This window comes from Ovis aries, chromosome 2, assembly GCF_016772045.2.
Source record: "Ovis aries strain OAR_USU_Benz2616 breed Rambouillet chromosome 2, ARS-UI_Ramb_v3.0, whole genome shotgun sequence".
Taxonomy (NCBI): Eukaryota; Metazoa; Chordata; class Mammalia; order Artiodactyla; family Bovidae; genus Ovis; species Ovis aries.
This window is the reverse complement of record NC_056055.1, coordinates 93,994,523-94,017,464: the sequence shown is the minus strand read 5'-3', so window position 1 is coordinate 94,017,464 and position 22,942 is coordinate 93,994,523.

The following is a 22,942-nucleotide window of genomic DNA, read 5'->3' as shown; positions in this document are numbered from 1 at the left end:
GTCTCCCAAGGCAATGGAAATAAAAGCAAAGAAAATAAAAGTGCCCCAATCAAACTTACAAGCTAAAGAAACCATGAACAAAATAAAAAGACAACCTATAGAATGGTTGCAAATGATGTCATAGACAATGGCTTAATTTTCAAAATATACAAACAGCTCATACAAGTCAACAACAACACAAAAAGCCCTATCCAAAAAATGGGCAGAAGAAATAGACATTTCTCCAAAGAAGAAATACAGAAAGATGCATGAAAATATGCTCCACATTAATAATTATTAGAAAAATGCAAATCAAAACCACAATGAGGTATCATCTTACACCAGTCAGAAAGGCCATCATTAAAAAGTCCACAAATAACAAAGACTAGAAAGGGTATTGACATTGTTGGTAGGAATATAAGTTGATGCAGCCACTGTGGAAAACAGCATGGACGTTCCTTAGAAAAATAAAAATAGAATTACTATACAATCTAGGGATCTCACTCCTGGGCACATATTGAGACAAAACTCTAATTCAAAAAGATGCATGCACTGTTTCTAATAGCCAGGACATGGAACCAACCTAGACGTCTATCAGCAGATGAATGAATAAGAAAGCTGTGGTACATATACACAATGGAGTATTACTCAGCCATTAAAAATAATACATTTGAATCAGTTCTAATGAGATGGATGAAACTGGAGCCGATTATACAGAGTGAAGTAAGCCAGAAAGAAAAACACCAATACAGTATACTAACACATATATATGGAATTTAGAAAGATGGTAATGATGACCCTGTTATGCAAGACAGCAAAAGAGACACAGATGTGTAGAGCGGACTTTTGGACTCTGAGGGAGAGGGAGAGGATGGGATGATTTAGGAGAATGGCATTGAAACATGTATACTATCATGTAAGAAATGAATCGCCAGTCTATGTTTGATGCAGGATACAGGATGCTTGGGGCTGGTGCATGGGGATGATCCAGAGAGATGATATGGAGTGGGAGGTGGGAGGGGGGGTTCATGTTTGGGAACGCATGTACACCCGCGGTGGATTCACGTCAATGTATGGCAAAACCAATACAGTATTGTAAAGTAAAATCAAGTAAAAATAAAAATTAAAAAAAGAAAAAAGAATCTGAAAAAAAAAAGAATTAAAATAACACTAAAATGGTGTTTTCCAAATGAGAAATATATATGTACCAGGAAAACAGAAGAAGCAAAACTATGGAGGATATTCCTATACAAATGGCAAATAATGTACAAAGATACATGTACATGTATAGCTTATTCATATTACTGCAGAGCAGAAACTAACACAGTGTTGTAAAGCAACTACACTCCAATAAAAATGTTTTTTAAAAACAAAAACAAAAAGATGCATGCACCCTTATGCTTATAGCGGCACTATTCACAATGACCAAGACACAGAAACAACCTAAATCTCCATCAGCAGATGTTTGGACAAAGAAGACATGGTATAATTTTACAGTGGAGTACTACTCAGCCGTAAAAAATAATGCCATTGGCAACAACATGGATGAAACTAGAGATTATAATAATAAGTGAAGTAAATCAGGAAGAAAAGGACAAATACCATATGATATCATTTATGTGTAGAATCTCAAAGATAACACAAATGAGTCTATCACTGAAACAGAAACAGAATCACAGACATAGAAAACAGACTGTTGGTTTCCAGAAAAGAGATTGGGGGAAGGATGGAGGGAGAGGTCGGGGTTAACAGATATTAGCTTTTACATACAGAATGGGTAAGCGATAAGGTCCCAAGTATAGCACAGAGAACTGTATTCAATTTTCTGTGATTAAACTATAATGGAAAAGAATATTTACAAGTGTATATATGTGTATAACTGAATCGCTTTGTTGTACATCAACAATTAATACAACACTGCAAATCAACTGTACTTCATTGAGAAAACAGAAGAGAAACTGAATTATTCTTGGGTTTCCTGCATATATGTTCCAAATCATAACTCTATTCAAAATTTTCCCCTTCAATCAAATAAAGCCATTCTTAACTGTACTATAGCTTTGGTTTCCTCAATTGTGTAAATGAGGGCTCAGCAAACATTTTCTTTAAAGGGTTAAATATAAGATATTTACCCAGATGATTTCTTTTCAACAATTCAACTCTGCCACTGAAGTATAAAAGCAGCTATAGACAATAAGCCTGCTGTGTTACAATAAAACTTTATTTACAAAATAGGGAGCAGGCTCGATTTGACTTGTGGGCTATAGACTGCTGACCCAATCTACATACATGATTCAATTGTCAACTTTGTAATATTTGCTTAAAGTTAGTTTTGAACTAAAATAGTGCAGGTTACTAAATAAAGCCGATGGGACATTATGAACATTACAGAGCAAAATTACACAATTCTGTGCAGACATGGATGTTCATTCATAATTGTCCTGAATTTTGTAGAGAGCAGGGTGATGAATCAGACAAATTTGCTGAAGGCTAATTTTCTTCCCCTAACCAATTCCAACATATATACATTATAACCTGAAGGAAGATTATTTGACTTCTCTCATGTGTCAGATATATTTTCTCATTTCAATCTTCACACCAGTGCTGAGATATATTTTTTATTGTTCTCATTTTTTTTTTATGCTTTTGAGCTATGGTGTTGGAAAGGACTCAGGAGTCCCTTAGACTGCAAGGAGATCAAACCAGTCAACCCTAAAGGAAATCAATCCTGATTATTCACTGGAAGGACTGATGCTGAGGCTGAAGCCCCAATACATTGGCCAATTGATGCAAAGAACTGACTCATTGGAAAAGACCCCAATGCTGGGAAAGATTGAAGGCAGGAGGAGAAGGGGACAGCAGAGGATGAGATGGTTGGATGGCATCACCGACTTGATGGACATGAGTTTGAGCAAGCTCCTGGTGTTGGTGAGGGACAGGGAAGACTGGTGTGCTGCAGTCCATGATGTCGCATAGAGTCAGACATGACTGAGCAACTGAACTGAACTGAACTGTTCTCAAATTATTGATGAATAACAGGTTCAATGAAGTTAAGCAATTCATAGAATGGGATAGCAAATGTCAGATATACAGTCAACAAAAGGCATTTATTGCAGCATTATAGGAGAGAACTGATCCTCAGGTTGAATCTCTGTTTGAACCCTCTGACCTTTGTTCATGAAATGGACAATTTTATACAGTTGAAGACATAATTGTTTTAATACATCATAAATTACATGAGTTAATAAAATGTTAAAACATTTTTCTTTAGATTATTTCTGTGATTAAATAATAAAAACTGAAACTTGTCCACCTACCTTATTCAATAGCTAAATATCTGCAGTGACATGGTACATATCTTAAATTTCAAGTCTGAGATATAAATGTATCTTATATGTACAAAATACAATATATCTTTATTCTTAACTTCAAAATATTCATATACTTCCCATCAGTATAAGAATGCTCTTTGAACTAAGAAAAAGAGGATTTTTTGCTTGTTCTTAGAATTTTTCAGTCACTGAATTTTATAAATTGAAAATTTTAACTGTGTTGCTCCTTAAGATTTTGTGGGAAGTGGGGAAGGTACTGACTGCCATTCTAATTCTTTTACCCAGCTTTTTTTTTCAAGGCCGACTAGAAATTTCAAATAACGTAAAATCTAAATATTAGAAAGATTGTGTGTTCATTTTGTATAGCAAAACTCTATAGTTTGGTGGCCTTTTGTATTAATTAAGTTTCAGGAGACATCCCGAGAAAGCTATATGTTATTGACAAGATTTCAGCTATGAGAAAAGGTAGTACACTCAGCTCTTATATTAGCTCTTATATTAGCCTTTGACTCCTGTTTATTTATTCATTCAATGCACAATCATTGAGCCCCTATTCTTGGCTAGGCACTAAACCTTAATTTATTTTCACTTAATAACATGTGAAGTTCAAGATTAGGAATTTTCAAAGGATGTAACAGAAGGCACAAAGAAGACTTTAATTTAGACCAGTATATCAGGGACAGCTTACTAGATGAAATGCTGCTGGAGTTCCCTGAATCAACGAGCAGGTTATTGAGAAGTGGGAAACTGGGAAAAGGAATTGCAAAGGGAGCAGAAATGCCCAGGAGTATGTCAAGGATTTCCCCTCATTCCCCAAGAGCAGAGATGTGGGCCCAGAGGAACGGTTGCAAAGAAAAGGTGTTTTTAGTTCTTAAGGTGTGTGGGTGAAGTAGCAATGGGTGATGCTGATTCTGTGTCAGTAACAAAGGTAGGCTGAGATTCTAACGGCAAAATAGACAAGTTGTGGAAAGGAACTTATGCTTTTCGCAGAAATAGATGAAGTTCTAGCAAATCATGGATTCCATGGTCTAGGCAACTTGCATGTATGTACAGTCCATCACAGATCCCAGATTTCAAGTCTGCTTCTATTGAAGAGTCAAGTAACTTTAGTTCTGAGAACAGTAAAAGTTGCACAATGCGGCCTTCTCAATTTTACTTTATTGTTAACATTTATAATTTACCTATAATATTTTAAGATGTACACTTAATCCTGACACTATCTTCACATGGAATTTCTGTGAAGAAAACACAAATTTAGGATGCATTGCAAACTTTCTGACACTAAATCTTCCTGTAATGACTAAGTTAATGGTGGAGGTGAAGGAGTCAGAGATATTTATGACCCTGGCTTAACACCTTCCTCAAATTTAGTGTATCACAGTATTTGGGCATAATAATTGTATGTGTTACACTCAACTAGTTCATTATATGGTACCTAGTTTAATCCTTCTAAAAATCCTATGTGGCAGAAGAAAGCATATGTACTTTACTGATGAAGAAACAGACTCAAAAATTTAGTAAACTCTCTAGCCTGAACTGACTCACTGGAAAAGACCCTGATGCTGGGAAAGTTTGAAGGAAGGAGGAAAAGGGGACAACAGAGGATGAGATGTTTGGATGGCATCACTGACTCGATGGACATGAGTTTGAGCAGGCTCGGGAGTTGGTGATGCACAGGAAAGCCTGGCGTGCTGCAGTCCATGGAGTCTCAAAGAGTCAGACATGACTGAGCGACTGAACTGTTAAGTGATATTCAAGATGTTAAAGAATCTGCCTGCAATGCAGAAGACCCAGGCTCCATCCCTGCATCAGGAAGATCTGGAGAAGGGGAATGGCAACCCACTCCAGTATTTTGCCTGGAGCATCCCATGGACAGAGGAGCCTGGTGTGCTATAGTCCATGGGGTCGGAAAGAGTCAGACACGACTGAATGACTAACACTAACAATAGCCTTTTACAGTTAATAAATGGTTAAGCAATATTCAAACTCTCTTACCTTTTTGCTGTCCCTTACTATAATATCTTAGCACAGATAAACTCCACGGTGGAAATAGGAGCCGCAAAGTTTCCTACAGACATTAGGTCTAAATCCAATTTTCTTCATATTTAGGAAACATTTAGTTTGCCTAAAATTAGTGTATTTTGGATGTTTACAGTGAAACAAAAGTAAATAAATAACAAAATAAAATACAATTTATTTACATTAATATTTCAAGTTAAGAGTACTTCAAACCACTATTTTAAGAGTTCTTTAGTTGTTCTATGTATACATATTAGAATAATCTGTATGTGGCAGCTTGGATCTAATCATAGCAAATAAGCAAACGTGGTGTATCTGTAAACTAGTCTGCAATTGAGTGTACTTGCTACTCATTGGTAGATTCACCCTCTATACCCATATATTAGAATAAGAATAAAATGGATGGTTCCAAATTCTACCATTGGTAAGGGTAAGGCTTACTACATTCTGCTTCCTAGATGAGAACTGGTTTAAGTCTTGATGAGAATGAGCTTGCAGTTCAGAGGTCTCAGTTTCTCTAGCTATGCGGAGTCAGAAGAAACAGGAAGTAATGATTCCTATAATAATGAGCCCAAATCATCTTCCTACTATATTTTTATTAGAAACTTATTTTTTAAAGTTCAAATTCAAAACTATGTGACCTTAAATAATGCTCAGTTTTAAATGGACTGTCAGTCATTACAAAATCTGAGAAGACAGTTGCAAAGATTGTGACAGACCTAGTATAGTTTTAATTATTTTGGACAGAAGGAGAAAATGAGAACTGAATCAGTTTTCATTTCTCCTGTTGTAAGAGCACATGTGCAGGGTAATTTTTTTATACAGAGTTTTGCTCTTCAGTAGAAATATTAAGACCTGCTACCTTTATATTTTATTTTCATGCTTCTAGGGTTTGCTATAGAACTTTAATGTTCATGCTTTCGTTTCACAGGATTAAATATTAAACAATATCACTAACTAGATATGGTACATTTACTTTCCAAGTAATTGGATTGTAGATGAGCCTGCTGCTACTGTTCATTAGTCTGTAACTTCATAAGACTTTAACTTTATTCTCCTTTTATAGCACTGCAATGTGGAAACTTTCCACAGAGCAGAGAAAATCTGAAAATGGTTGGCTAAGGCTTGACATTGCCTTTGGGATACATTATCATGCTTGCCAACAAGGGTGTCAGGCCATCAGTGTTGAACTATAACACACAGCATGCTAAATCCTTCAGAATTCCTCACCTCAACATAGATGTCACTATTAGTAATTTAACTGTAGCTTTCCTTTCTTTAAAAAATTAGCTTTAAAGTAATGCATGCTCATTGTAGAAGATATAGTAAATTGATCAAATTTTTTAAATCACTTATGATTTCTCTACTCATAGATAAGACTACAAACATTTTCCTGCTTATGTACATGTTAAAAGTTTATACATATAAAATCTGTTGTTCTTTTAACATTATATAATGAGCATTTTCCCTATTTTAAAACTCTTCCAAGTATATTTTAAAAGAGCTGCTTATTCTTTATTCTTATGGCTGCACTGAAATGGGTAATCATTCACAGCAGGACATTTGGATTGCTTCCAATTGTTTGCTGCCATAAATAATGAAATGGTAAAAATCTTTGTGCATAAATCTTTGTCTTCATTTCTGATAATTTCTTTAGGACAGAGTCCCAGAAATGGAATTGCTGAGTCAATGAGAATGAATATGTTTAAAGTTTGGGTATCATTCCAAACTTGCTTTCCTAAAAGGCTTTATGATCACATTTGTACACCTATCATGAGTTTATGATTATACCTCTCACTACACCCTATCTGATATGTAACGTGAAAAGCACTTTAATTAACTGCCTAATACTAGTCTAATATTTGAATAAGTTACGATACCATCACTAGATGGAATAATATGCATTTCATTAAAATTAAAATTATGTATATTATGTTGTTGCATTAGGCTTATTGATGATATGCTATTAAGCAAAACACATGATATAAAATTAAATAACTCTATCATTGCAAATATGTATGCATGTGGAAATTACTAAACAAAGATGATAACCAATAAAAATAAAACCTAATAATAAGAGAGTGCCTTAAAAGGAGAAAACTTACTATATACTTAATAAAAAACAATGTAACACTAAGTGCTTAGAATTCATTATTTCATTCCATTTTTAATAACCATGGAAAGAGGTCCTGAAGCTTGAAGATTTTATGCAATGGTCTAATAATCATACAGGAATACAGTATAGTTCTGGAATTTAAACCCAGGTTGCTGACTTCAAATCCACATTTAGGAAAGTAAGCTTACATTTGAATCCTTTAAACATGTTTCTAGTCCCTAAACTTTATAAGATGCTGTTGCATATTCTTTATGGTAGAATAATATAAAATGTTGTATTTAATAGAAACCACAATGAATAAGCTTATGATTTTATAGAAAATAACTGCATTACTAAAAACCAAATTAAAAAGACTTAAAAGACACAATTTTGAATAGGAAAAAAATGTTTCAAGAAACATGAAAAATAATATTCTACCTATAAATTAATCAAGATGCAAGCAAAACGATAAAATAATATCCATTCAACCTAATCTGAGGATGAAGAATAACTGTATGTTGCTCAGAATTCACCATTTATATTTTTTATTATGACTCTGATATAAATATATGTTATTATTTTAATATAACAAATGCTCAATTTCTTTTTATTGCCATGAATAAACATATGTATTGTAGTAAAGATTTAGGTTGACTCTTCATATAATTCATGACTTTATTTTTCTTAAACATTCAGTAAATTTAGTATTTTTCATTGCAATGATAAGACACAATCTTAAGTTCTTTCAAGGAATGTTTATTGATTGCCTATTAAGGGCTAGGCATTATTGTAAGAGATATGGATATATACTGTACCCAACAAACAAAAATATTTGCCCTTTTTAAACTTATATTCTCATATGGAATTCAGATAGCAATCAAGATAAATCATTAAAGTACATATTCTATTTTATATTGATAAATTATAAGTAAATGCCTAAAATAAGGCAGAAAGAGAGATATGAAATTTTAGAGATGGGATATTGAAATTTTACGTAAGACAGCCAGAGAAGGCATCACTGAGAAAGTGACTTTGCTGTACAGACTTCAAGGAAATAAAAGAGTTCACTTGAGGAAATCTGTTTCAAGAGCCTTCCAGGCAGGGCTAAGCAATGTTGGCAAAGACTTTGTGGTGGAGGACTTATTAGCTTGCTCATAGGAGCACAAAGGCCAAAGTAACTGCAACAGTGTAGTTAGGGAGACACAATAGGAGAAGACCAGAGAATTAATGGGGGCTACATGATATTTTGTAATTAAGGTGACCATAAACCCAATTTTATGCCTGATATTTGGAGAAGGCAATGGCATCCCACTCCTGTACTCTTGCCTGGAAAATCCCATGGATGGAGGAGCCTGGCAGGCTGCCGTCTATGGGGTTGCACAGAGTCGGACACAACTGAAGCAACTTAGCAGCAGCAGCAGCATCCCTATTATTTAGAGGTGAATATTAAAAATGTGTATTCACTCTCAAAAGTGTCCCAGTTTGGAATAATTAAGTCACCATGACTATAGTAAGAAGTTTGAATTTTACCTTAATAAATTGTCACTGATAATTTGAATAGATGGATGATATATTTTCTGTTTCACTTGAGTAACTCATGTCTACATCAAGACTACAGGTAAGGAGGTCAAGAGCTGAGGAAAGTATATTTATTATTTAAATCTATCAAAATTTAATAATGTATTTCAAAGCAAAAAAAAAAAAAGTGTCTGGCCAAGATTATGTATGACGTTTAGATGTCATGAATTTTTAATCCTTTTTAATTTGGAGAAAATTGTCCCTCTTCCTTTGCCTTTCATGACCTTGCAATGTTTTTAAGACCTCACAGTGATTATTTTGTGAAATGTATCTCAATTTAGATTTATCTAATATTCCTTCTTGTTCATGAGTCATACTGATTAATCTTAGTACTTCATGTCTGGATGTCACAGTATAAATTTATCCCATTACTGATGGTTTTAACTTTGGTCACTTGAGTTGGTATTTGCCTTGGTTTTACGACTATAAAATTGTCCTTTCTGTAATAAATATCTTATCAAATAATTTTAACATGCATTGATTAGTTTTGTCTGAATAAATGATACCTTTATTGTTTTCAAGTGGTGATTTTCTAAATCTGTCAATCTTTCTATGTTAAAGGACATTCCATTGTAAGAAAAGTTTTACTTTTATTCCTCCCTTATAGGTTTCCATTTTAATCAGAAAGTTATAAAGGTTTACAATCAGTTTTTATGTTTAAATGGTTTCAGAGTTGTCTAACAGAAACGCCTTCAAAGTGTGTTCTGTTGGTAGGTCTCCCATCATTCTCTGACATGATTTCCCAATTTGACAACATAAGATGTTACATATTCCATCATGTGATTTCTCAGGCCAAGACACTGGACACACACACACACCATATCAACAAATATTGGAAACAATTGGTCTGTATGATCAAAAAAGATAGAGGAGTGATAATCCTGGGGATTGAAACATGATGCACATGAATAGGCTGCTTCACATACATAAAGGCTGGGATGGCATCACTCAGTTCATGGAAAAAGAGAAAAAGTCAGCCATTCATTTGGATGTTTGGGGTCTCACTCTGCCAAAAATCTGTATTTTTGGAGGCACATTTTGAGACTTGTGCCAAACAGAAAGTGCTGCTTGCTTCATTCTTCTCTGGTTTTATGCCAGGGAAGACACATTTGAGTTTCAGAATCAAAATCAGAAGTTGCATTTTATGTGTTTTTCCTTATTCTGGCAGAAGATTCATCTCCCTCTGCTCTTCTTTAAGTCATTTCTCTGTTCTGCTAAGCTCTTGCCTTTATGTGATTCTCAAAACTCTTTTAAGACCCAACTCTCATGTGCAGCTTCCTGTTTTACATAAGTTTTGAACAGATGCTATTTCTGAGTGCGGAAGGAAATATACTGGCATATTGTTTTTTGAGGGAAAAATTAAAGGTAATATAGCTAATTCTTCTATATGGCTAAAAGTATAACTTTTCCTTTAAGTTTGCTTAATAATAATATTTATCCTATGACCAGTAACTTTTAACACTCTTACTTTCTATTGAAAATAGAAAGAGGAGAAAACATAGATTGACTTGTAAGGATAAGAAGAAATTATAAAGTAATAGAGGCCATATGTTCCACATTGTGCCAAAGCATCAGGATAAAAATTTTAAGAAATAATGAAGGAAGAAGGATTAAAAAAAAAAAAAGAAGGAAGAAAAAATACAAGAAAGAAGAAATAATTCACTTCTTACCTAAATTATTTTAATAGTAACACTTTTTTTCAGTATGTTATCTCCACAAACACTTTTCTTCCTTTGAAGATTATTATCTTCTTTTACTTTCTGAAAAATCCATAAATACAAAGCTATGTTGATATATACTAGTCCCTAATATAACATTATTATGTGACAGAAATGGGGATAATGATAATAAAATGATAGTTCTGATGACTCACACTAAAGTTGATTTCTCATTATCTCTAGTTAGATAAATCACAAAAAAAGCACTTCATGTTTGGCTACTATCTCAAAACATTACAAAATATGCTAAGGTTTAAGTAACCTGAACTGCAGTTACTTCCCAATTAATCCTAACTTTAAAAACGTTGTCTGTGTTTAACCCACAAACTTCTGATTTACCTACTAATAACTTAAGATAAATTTATTTTTCTCTCCCTGATAAATTTAAAAAGCATGATTTTAGTCACTTTAAGATTTCATAAGAAGCTTACAGCCCAAGTCATAGCTTAAAATGTGTAATTTTCAGGCTTTCAATCATGTTCAAATATAAAAGAATTGATGTATTTCTTATCCTACACTGAACAAATGTTCACAAAATTTAAATAAGGTGTAATTACCAGTGGAGACAAACAGGTGAAGATCACAAGGTTCTTTGATAAGAAACTAAGAGCAAAATAAATTCTGTAGAAAATAATTTACATTGTTGCAAACAAAAATTCTCTTTTGGCAATAGTAAAGATTACTTTCCCTCATGTTAGTCCTCTCAAAAATTTAAAATGATTATAATTTTCCTGGCTATTAAATTTAAGCTGTAATGACTAATCATTTTGTTTTCAAGTTTCTAGAAGCTTACACATTCTATTCCTTGTGATTTATTAAAGTATATTCTTTCAGAAGACAAATTTTTATTTCAGAAAAGAAGACTTCATACTTGAACTGAAAATGGAGGATTGATCAAGGTACATTTAAGAAGAGAGGTTAAAAAATAAGAGCCAAATGAAGCTCATTTGACTTTGATAAAAGGTAAATTAATTTAAACATGGGTCATATCCAAGACTTTCATAAATCAAATTAAAGAGCAATAGTCACTTATTATGAATGGCAATACAAATTCCTAATGATGAGAGAGTTTTGTATTGTGAAAAACTAGTTTGATAAGAATTGTTATGCATATGCATTTGTATTTATATATTTATACAGTCATAATTAATGTTTGGTCAAAACTATGGTTTTTCCAATCATCATGGATGGATGTGAGAAATGGACTATAAAGAAAGCTGAGCGCCAAAGAACTGATTCTTTGAACTGTGTTGTTGGAGAAGACTCTTGAGAGTCCCTTGGACTGCAAGGAGATCCAACCAGTCCATCCTAAAGGAGATCAGTCCTGAATATTCATTGGAAGGACTGATGCTGAAGCTAAAACTTCAATACTTTGGCCACCTGATGTGAAGAACTTACTGATTGGAAAAGACCCTGATGCTGGGAAAGACTGAAGGCGGGAGAAGGGGATGACAGAGGGTGAGAAGGTTGGATGGCATCACTGACTCGGTGGACATGAGTTTGAGTAAGCTCTGGGAGTTGGTGATGGACAGGGAACCCTGACATACTGCACTTCATGGTGTTGCAAAGAGTCAGACACAACTGAGACACTGAACTGAACTGAATGAATATATTTTTTAATATTTATGCATTTATTTATATATGTGCCCATGAAAGTGGAAAAAATTCAAAGTGTTAGTCACTAATGTCTGATTCTTCATGACCCCATGTAGCCTGCCATGGACAGCTCTTCTGTCTGTGGAACTCTCCAGGCAATAATACTGCAGTGAGTTTACTTGCCCTCTTCCAAGGGATCTCCTGAGCCAGGGATCAAACCTGAGTCTCCTTCATTGCAGGCAGGTTCTTTACCATTGGAGCCATCAGGAATGCCATATGTATCCATACATATACATATATGTTTGTATATAATGTACATGTATTTAGACATGAATATACATATTTATTTTCATATCATTACCTAGGTATGAATTTATATGAAATATTATAAATGCATATGAAATCTGTCTAACAAAGCATATTGTTTCTTAAACATGGAACCAGGTACTTAGACCATAAGCACTTCAGCATTTTCTACTGTAGACTGTCATACAGTCTTTATAGTCTTTAATGTACAGTGCTCACAATGAATAACTTGATTGATTCTTAAATCTTAAAGAAAAAAAAAAAAAGCATGTTTTGGCACGACCAGAAACTTAGGAAAGAATATGCAAAACTGATTAAATGGTAAAAGTGCTCCATTTCTCCACTCTTTCCTAAGTCCATTAATCTGTCTGTCATGATACTACCTATGATATTTATGTCTGCCTAGAAACAATGAAAGCTCACTTTTCCCTTTTCTAAAAATGTTGCTATGCTCTGTTGACATTTTAACCCTGGAGGAAAGCCGCGCTGCACTGAACAGATGCTGCACACTAGTTCATTCATGCTAATTCTGCATAAATATGTTTACCTGCCATGCTCAAAAATAGAAGCATAGCAATATATTTTGAGGTATAAATATATATAAACCCCCCAAAAAAGTTCAAATGCAAACAGAATTGAAAAAAGTTTTCATTTGATTTTTTGATATAATTGAAAATACATTTCATTAGTTCTTTTCTGATATTTTGAAATTATGTCTTTTTTATCAGGAGAAACTGAGGTCTTAGGGACAAATAACATGCGTTTTTACCCTTACATTGTATGAATCTGTGAGTCTGATCCAAGTTGAATGCTCATGTCCATAGAGCTGGTGTTGCCATCCTACCATCTCATCCTCTGTTGTCCCCTTCTCCTCCTGCCCTCAATCTTTGCCAGCATCAGGGTCTTTTCCAGTCAGTAAGTTCTTCACATCAGGTGGCCAAAGTATTGGAGATTCAGTTTCAGCATCAGTCTTTCCAATGAATATTCAGGACTCATTTCCTATAGGACAGACTGGTTGGATCTCCTTGCAGTCCAAGGGACTCTCAAGAATCTTATCCAACACCACAGTTCAAAAGCATCAATTCTTCAGTGCTCAGCTTTCTTTATAGTCCAACTCTCACATCCATACAAGACTACTGGAAAAACCATAGCTTTGACTAGATGGACCTTTGTTGACAAAGTAATGTCTCTCCTTTTTAATATGTTGTCTAGGTTGATCATAGTTTTTCTTCCAAGCAGCAAGCATTTATTAATATAATGGCTGCAGTCACCATCTGATTTTGGAGCCCAAGAAAATAAAATCTCTCACTGTTTTCCCTGTGTTCCCATCTATTTGCCATGAAGTGATGGGACTGGACACCATGATCTTAGTTTTCTGAATGTTGAGTTTTAAGCCAACTTTTTCACTCTCCTCTTGAACTTTCACCAAGAGGCTTTATAGTTCTTCTCTTTCTTCCTTAAGAGTGGAATCATCTGCATATCTGAGGTTATTGATATTTCTCCCATCAATCTTGATTCCATCTTGTGCTTCATCCAGTCCAGCATTTCTCATGATTACTCTGCATATAATTTAAACAGGGTGACAATATACAGCCTTGATGTACCCCTTTCCTGATTTGGAACCTGTCTGTTGTTCTATGTCCAGTTCTAACTGTTGCTTCTTGACATGCATACAAATTTCTCAGGAGGCAGATCAGGTGGTCTGGTATTCCAATCTCTTTAAGACTCTTCCACAGTTTGTTGTGATCCACACGGTTTGTGATTCAAACTGTGATGATGGAGAAGACTCCTGAGAGTCCCTTGGACAGCAAGGAGATCAAACCAGTCAATCTTAAAGGAAATGAACCCTGTATACTCATTGGAAGGACTGATGCTGAAACTGAAGCTCCAGTATTTTGGTCATTTGATGCAAAGAGCTGACGCATTGTAAAGTCACTGATGCTGGGAAAAATTGAGGATAGAAGGACAAGAGGGTGTCAGAAGATGAGATGGTGGATGGCATCACCAATGCAATGGGCATGGACTTGGGAATACTTAGAGAGTAGGTGAGGGACAGGAAGGCTTGGCATGCTACAGTCCATGGGATCACAAAGAGTCAGACATGACTAGGCAACTGAACAACCAAGAACAAAGACATTAAAAAGGGGCAGTGAATAAGATGACAACCTCATATCCAATATACTTAATGATACTGCCTCAGACGGTCAAGAATCTGCCTGGAATGCAAGAGACGCAAGTTCAATCCTTGGGTTGAGAGTATTCCCTGGAAAAGGGAATGGCAACCCACTCCAGTATTCTTGCCTGGATAATTCCATGGACAGAGGAGCCTGGCAGGCTACAGTCCATGGGGTCACAAAGAGTCAGACACAACTGAGCAACTAAAACTCATATCCAATATAAAAAATTAATTTTGTCAGCAACTGAGGCTCATCTTAAAAAAATAAATTTTAACATTTTAAGATAATCTTGAATTTTGGGATAAATCTCACCTAGTCACAATAAACTATACTTTTTAAAATATATTTAGATTCCATTTGGTCCATTTTGATGAAGCTTTATTCATGAATCTGTGGTTTTCTCTTCTGCTAGTGTTCCTTGACTGATTGTACCACACGGTAATGCATGATGACAAGAATGAATTGAGAAGTATTTCTTTATTTTCTGTTTTCTGAAAAAATTTACTTAGATTTGGTATTATTTCCTTTTTAGATTTTTTATTCAATTTGCCAGCATAGCCATCTGGTCCTGTCATAGTACTCTTGCTTTGTTTGTATGTGTGTGTGTGTTTTTGGTTTTCTGAGGGAAACATATATAACTATGACTTTGATTTCTTAAGATGATGCACAGTATTTCTCCAGCACATTGCCTCACAAGTTCTACCTTTCTTGTCTGCTTCAAATTAGGAACTCTTGGGACTTCCCTGGTGGTTTACTGGTTAAGAATTCTTGAAATGGAAGGAATGAGAGTTCCACTCCTGGTCAGAGAACTAAGACCCCACATGCCTCAGAGCAACTAAGCCTGTGCACTGCAACTAGTGAAGGTCTTGTGTTTCGGAGCCCACGCACCCCAACTAAAGAGTCCCTGGCACCCCAACAAAAGATCCCTCATGATGGAATGAAGATCCCACAAGCAGCAACTGAGACCTGACACAGCCAAATAAATAAAGAAACAATGGATGAACTCTACTGCTCAACTCAAGAACATTGCTAATCTCTGTCCAGGTGCTCTCCCACACTGCACCCTGGAAAGTCTAGCTAGGCTAAAAGCTTGGCCAACAGAAGCCTCATTTTATTCATTTTCTTCCTTCGAGAATCACTGTCTTCTGTTGCTCATGGTCCAATGCCTGGCAAATGTGTGTTTTGTATATTTTTTTCTTTTCAGAAGCCATTTAACAGGTGGTAATATATCTAGTTTCTCTTAAACATAATCAGAAGCAGAAGCACTATAGCATTTTTTATCTATTACATATTTTCAATCAATTTTATAAAATACCAGTTATTATCCTTTTAAGTACTTTATCTGCTCCATTTCTTTCTCTTAAAACTGGATAACAAATTATACATTAGCTAAACTTGTTACTATGCTCTACAGAACACACTCGTTTCTCTATATTTCCCTTTTGACGTTTTACGCTTCCATTTGAATATTTTCTACTAATCTATCTTCCAGTTACCTGATTTTCCTTTTAACTGCATATAACTTTGCCATTAAACCCATTCATTTGCTTTTAAATTTTAGCTCTCATATTTTATTTTATACAGTATCCATATGTAGGCTGCGATGGCGCACGAGCGTGGACAAGAGGAGCTACCCTGCGCCTGAGGGCAGGGGTGACAGGCCAAGAGGAGCTACCCCACAACCAAGGTAATCAGCGGCCGTGAAGAGATACCCCACGTCCAAGGTAAGAGAAACACAAGTAAGATGGTAGGTGCTGAGAGAGGGCATCAGAGGGCAGATAGACTGAAACCACAGTCACAGACAACTAGCCAATCTGATCACATGGACAACAGCCTTTGCTAACTCAGTGAAACTGAGCCATGCCATGTGGGGCCATCCAAGATGGACGGGTCATGGTGGAGAGTTCTGACAGAATGTGGTCCACTGGAGAAGGGAATGGAAAACCACTTCAGTATTCTTCCCTTGAGAACCCCATGAACAGTATGAAAAGGCAAAAAGATAAAACACTGAAAGATGAACTTTCCAGGTTGATAGGTGCCCAATATGCTGCTGCTGCTGCTAAGTCGCTTCAGTCGTGTCTGACTCTGTGCGACCCCATAAACGGCAGCCCACCAGACTCGCCTGTCCCTGGGAATCTCCAGGCAAGAACACTGGAATGGGTTGCCATTTCCTTCGCCAATGCATGAAAGTGAAAAGTGAAAGTGAAGTCGCTCAGTCATGTCTGACTCTAGCGACCCCATGGACTGCAGCCTACCAGGCTCCTCCATCGACGGGATTTTCCAGGCAAAAGTACTGGAGTGGGGTGCCATTGCCTTCTCCTGCCCAATATGCTACTGGAGATCAATGGAGAAATAACTCCAGAAAGAATGAAGGGATAGAGTTAAAGCAAAAATAGCACCCAGTTGTGGATGTGACTGGTGTTAGAAGCAAGGTCTGATGCTGTAAAGAGCAATATTGCATAGATCTGGAATGTTAGGTCCATGAATCAAGGCAAATTGGAAGTGGTCAAACAGGAGATGGCAAGAGTGAACATTGACATTCTAGGAATCAGCAAACTAAGGTAGACTGAATGGGTGAATTTAACTCAGATGATCATTATATTTACTACTGTGGGCAGGAATCCCTTAGAAGAAATGGAGTAGCCATCATGGTCAACAAGAGAGTCTGAAATGCTGTACTTGGATGCATCTCAAAACCGACAGAATGATCTCTGTTCGTTTCCAAGGCAAACCATTCAATATCACGATAATCCAAGTCTAGAGTCCCACCAGTAACACAGAAGAAGCAAAGTTGAATGGTTCTATAAAGACCTACAAGATTTTTTAGAACTAACACCCCCAAAAAGACATCCTTTTCATTATAGGTGACTGGAATGCAAAAGTAGAAAGTAAAGAAACACCTGGAGTAACAGGGAAATTTGGTCTTGGAGTACAGAATGAAGCAGGGCAAAGGCTAACAGAGTTCTCTCAAGAGAACGCATGGGTCATAGCAAACACCCTCTTCCAAAAACACAAGAGAAGACTCTACACATGGGCATCACCAGATGGTCAACACTGAAATCAGATTGATTATATTCTTTGCAGCCAAAGATGGAGAAGGTCTATACAGTAAGCAAAAATAAGACTGGGAGCGGACTGTGGCTCAGATCATGAACTTGTTATTACCAAATTCAGACTTAAGACAGTGGGGAAAACCACCAGACCATTCAGGTATGACCTAAGTCAAATCCTTTATGACTATACAGTAGAAGTGAGAAATAGATTTAAGGGACTAGATCTGATAGACAGAGTGCCTGAAGAACTATGGACAAAGGTTTGTAACATTGTATAGGAGACAGGGATCAACAACATCCCCAAGAAAAAGAAATGCAAAAAAGCAAAATGGCTGTCTGAGGAGGGCTTACAAATAGCTGTAAAAAGAAGAGAAGGAAAAAGCAAAGGAGAAAAGGAAAGATATACCCATTTGAATGCAGAGTTCCAAAGAATAACAAGGAGAGATAAGAAAGCCTTCCTCAGTGATAAATGCAAAGAAATGAGGAAAACAATAGAATGGGAAAGACTAGAGATCTCTTCAAGAAAATTAGAGGTAACAAGGAATATATCATGCAAAGATGGGCTCAATAAAGGACAGAAATGATATGGACCTAACAGAAGCAGAAGATATTAAGAAGAGGTGGCAAGAATACACAGAAAAACTATACAAAAAAGATCTTCATGACCCAGATAATCACGATGGTGTGATCACTCATCTAGAGCCAGACACCCTGGAATGTGAAGTCAAGTGGGCCTTAAAAAGCATCAATATGAACAAAGCTACTGGAGGTGATGGAATTCCAGTTGAGCTATTTCAAACCGTAAAAGATGATGCTGTCAAAGTGCTGCACTCAATATGTCAGCAAATTTGGAAAACTCAGCAGTGGCCACAGAACTGGAAAAGGTCAGTTTTCATTCCAATCCCAAAGAAAGGTAATGCCAAAGAATACTTAAACTACCACACAATTGCACTCATCTCACATGCTAGTAAAGTAATGCTCAAAATTCTCCAAGCCAGGCTTCAGCAATACATGAACCATGACATTCCAGATGTTCAAGCTGGTTTTAGAAAACGCAGAGGAACCAGAGATCAAATTGCCAACATCCACTGGATCATTGAAAAAGCAAAAGAGTTCCAAAGAAACATCTATTTCTGCTTGATTGACTATGCCAAAGCCTTTGACTGTGTGGATCACAATAAAGTGTGGAAAATTCTGAAAGAGATGGGAATATCAGACCACTTGACCTGCCTCTTGAGAAACCTGCTTACAGGTCAGGAAGCATCGGTAAGAATTGGACATGGAAACACAGACTGGTTCTAAATAGGAAAAGGAGTATGTAAAGATTGTATATTGACACCCTGCTTATTTAACTTATATGCAGAGTACATCGTGAGAAACGCTGGGTGGAGGAAGCACAAGCTGGAGTCAGGATTGCCCGGAGAAATATCAATAACCTCAGATATGCAGATGACATCACCCTTATGGCACAAAGTGAAGAAGAACCAAAGAGCCTCTTGATGAAAGTGAAAGAGTAGAGTGAAAACGTTGGCTGAAAACTCAATATTCAGAAAACTAAGATCATGGCATCCAGTCCTATCACTTCATGGCAAATAGATGGAGAAACAGTGGACACAGTGGCTGACTTTATTTTTCTGCAGATGGTGATTGCAGCCATGAAATTAAAAGACACTTGCTCCTTGGAAGGAAAGTTATGACCAATCTAGACAGTATATTATAAAGCAGAGACATTATGTTGCCAACAAAGGTCTGTCTAGTCAAGGCTATGGTTTTTCCAGTGGTCATGTATGGATGTGAGAGTTGGACTATAAAGAAAGTGAACAGTGAAGAATTGATGCTTTTGAACTGTGGTGTTGGAGAAGACTCTTGAGAGTCCCTTGGATTGCAAGGAGATCCAACCATTCCATCCTAAAGGAGATCAGTCCTGGGTGTTCATTGGAAGGACTGATGTGCAGCTGAAACTCCAATACTTTGGCCACCGGATGCAAAAAGCTGACTCATTGGAAAAGACCCTGATGCTGGGAAAATTGGGGGAAGAGGATGAGATGGCTGGATGGCATCACCAACACAATGGACATGGGTTTGGGTGGACTCTGGGAGTTGGTGATGGACAGGGAGGCCTGGCGTGCTGTGATTCATGGGGTTGCAAAGAGTCAGACATGACTGAGCGACTGAACTGAACTCTGCTATTAAACCCATTGACTTGCTTTTAAATTTTAGCTCTTATATTTTATTTTATACAGTATCCATATGACATATCTGTTAGCAGTTTCCAGTTTTCAGCAAAGCTAATTCTTAATGTTTAACATATCAATCACAATTATTAAAATTTTGCCTCTAGTAACAGCATAGTCTGAATTGCCTATGGGTTTCTTGTTTTTCTCTTGGTATGCATGGACATTTATTATTGAACATTACTTATTTTATGCAGAAATTACCATAAAACCTAGTATCTGAATTGTGCATTACTAATCAAGAAAGCATGTACTTCTGATTCTGACAAGAAGTTAGACGAAAAGTAAATCATCTGTACAAATATATGACACTGAACTGTTTGAAAGATTCATTTTAGACTTCATGAACCCTTTCTTTTCATCCAAGATTTCAGAGGTGACAGAGATACTAATATGTGTATGTCTATCTCTTTATCTAGATAGAGAGAAAGAGAGAGAATTTAATTTCTAATTTGTTCTTAGAATAATGATTGATCCAACAAAACTAGTTCCTTATAGCTGAAAGGGAAAATAGAATACCAATTTTAAAGTTTTTTATGCTTTCATCTTTAGTTTATACAAATGATATATCTAATTCAAAATGTGATATCCTTGGTATATTCAATGTTATACAGGATAAATTTATATGCCCCTGAAGAAATTATAGAAAATAACCAAGGGTATTTGATTTAAAAAGGAGGAGAAATATAATTTCAAATATTTTAAACCATTCATGTGAAAGTAATTAGATTTCTGTAGCTCAAGATAAAACCATGTAAGAAAAGTTACATGAAGATATATTTGTAATCAAAATAGGGTTTAACTTTCTAAAATGGTAAGTAACTAAAATTTTCCAGTCTTGTCATAAGTAGATGACTGGTCGATTAGTTTAACCAGATATTAAACAACAATTTATAAAGCTCATGGGAAGGGTTGCTGCTTTGATTAGAAACTGAATATGAAACATAGGTCATTTGGAGACGAAGGAGCCTTCTGATTGTGAGTTTCTTAGATCTAGTTCACTGTAAACATTAAATAAAAGAATTTTAAAGATCTCTCTCACCCGCATGGTGTGGTTACTCCATAACTCACTAAAAAGACATGCCAATGTCCTCTGCTACAGAGAATTTTAAATTCCCTCTCTCATTTAAATTTTCTATGTGTTCCTTTGTTCTTTTCTCTTCTATACTCCTTAATTCCATTTTCCATTCTCTACCATAAAATATAAATATAAAATATAAAGAAAGCTGAGTGGTGAAGAATTGATGCTTTCGAACTGTGGTTCTTGAGAAGACTCTTGAAAGTCCTTTGGACTGCAAGAGGTCCAACCAGTCCATCCTAAAGGAAATCAGTCCTGAATATTCATTGGAAGGACAGATGCAGAAGCTGAAACTCCAATAGTTTGGCCACCTGATATGAAGAACTGACTCACTAGAAAAGACTCTGATGCTGGGAAAGATTGAAGGCAGGAGGAGAAGGGGAAGACAGAGGATGAGATGGTTGTATGCCATCACCGACTCTATGGATATGAGTTTGAGTAAGCTCTGGGAATTGATGATGGACAGGGAGGCCTGGTGTGCTGCAGTCCATGGGGTCGCAAAGAGTTAGACAAAACTGAGTGAACTGAACTGAACCATAAAATATGTGATGTAAATAATTGTCAGCTCAGCTAGGTGTATAGGTTCAGTATATGGAAATGACATTTTGTAGTCTGTATGAGTCATCAAGGAGTTCTTTAAAAAAATGGATATGTGAAAAAAAAAACAAAAAAGGAAAAACTTCTGACTGTTTCTATCATATTACAAAATAATCTATCAGAATCCTCAAAGCATATGCTAAATTCCCTCTCTGATACAGGCTTTTCAAGTGCATATATCTCATATTATCTTAATAATTGGGGTCTAGAAACTCTGCAATCTCCTTGCCATCCTTCACATTCAAATAATGGATGTGTTGTGATTTGTGCTTGAATTTTAATTTTTCCTTTAATCTCCTTCCTTATTTTTAATGAAAATTGGCTGGCAGTTTGTATACTTTGTCTTGCCTGCTTGAAGTAATTCTCAGTCTTTTATTTTTCAAACAGGAGTGTTTTTTGTTTCTATTCCTTTTTTTGTGTGTTGAAACAAACTAAATTATCTCTTCTCTTAGCATGGCTTTTAATCTTCACAATAAAACCCTCCTTGATACATAATCTTTATCATTGTTCTTTTGATAATCCTCAATTTCAATTTTAATAAAATTTCTCTTGGCAGTAATGAATTATTTATTGATAGAGTCACTGTCAGTTTTATTTTTAATACTTAACTGTGGACTGATAATTCAGTTGTTAAAACAGTAAAATCTCTTTCTGTTCTCTTCTCAGAGTAAAGTATTTCTAATCCTCGTAATTTCTGATGGGACTAACAGAGAGTGTGTTTCGGTCTTTTAAAAAATTCTCTTATGCAATAACTCTTTTCATGCCTGGCATTTAGTTGATATATGGTAATCACTTAAAATCACCAGGTAAATGTTAGCAGATAGATGTTACCTGGACAGTTGGATGAGTAAATACTTCTCCAACATCAATATTCACTTCTGATCAAGAGCACTGCAACTTTTTCTTTACACAATGGCATGGTTAAACATCACAAACATCTTTTGTTTAATTTTCATGTTTCATGATTTCATTAAGGAGACTGAAAATATCAATGCATTACCTTAGCAAATTTACTACTAACAACCTTAATTTCTGTTGAAAAAATTTCTACTGAAAAAAAAAAAAGGACTTTAGGAATTCTTTTAGTGATATGAAATTTTCCAACCCTACTTTTACAGTTATATGCTAGGCCAGGTATTTTAAAAGTTTTCAGAGAAGACTTATTATTTGACTTACTAAG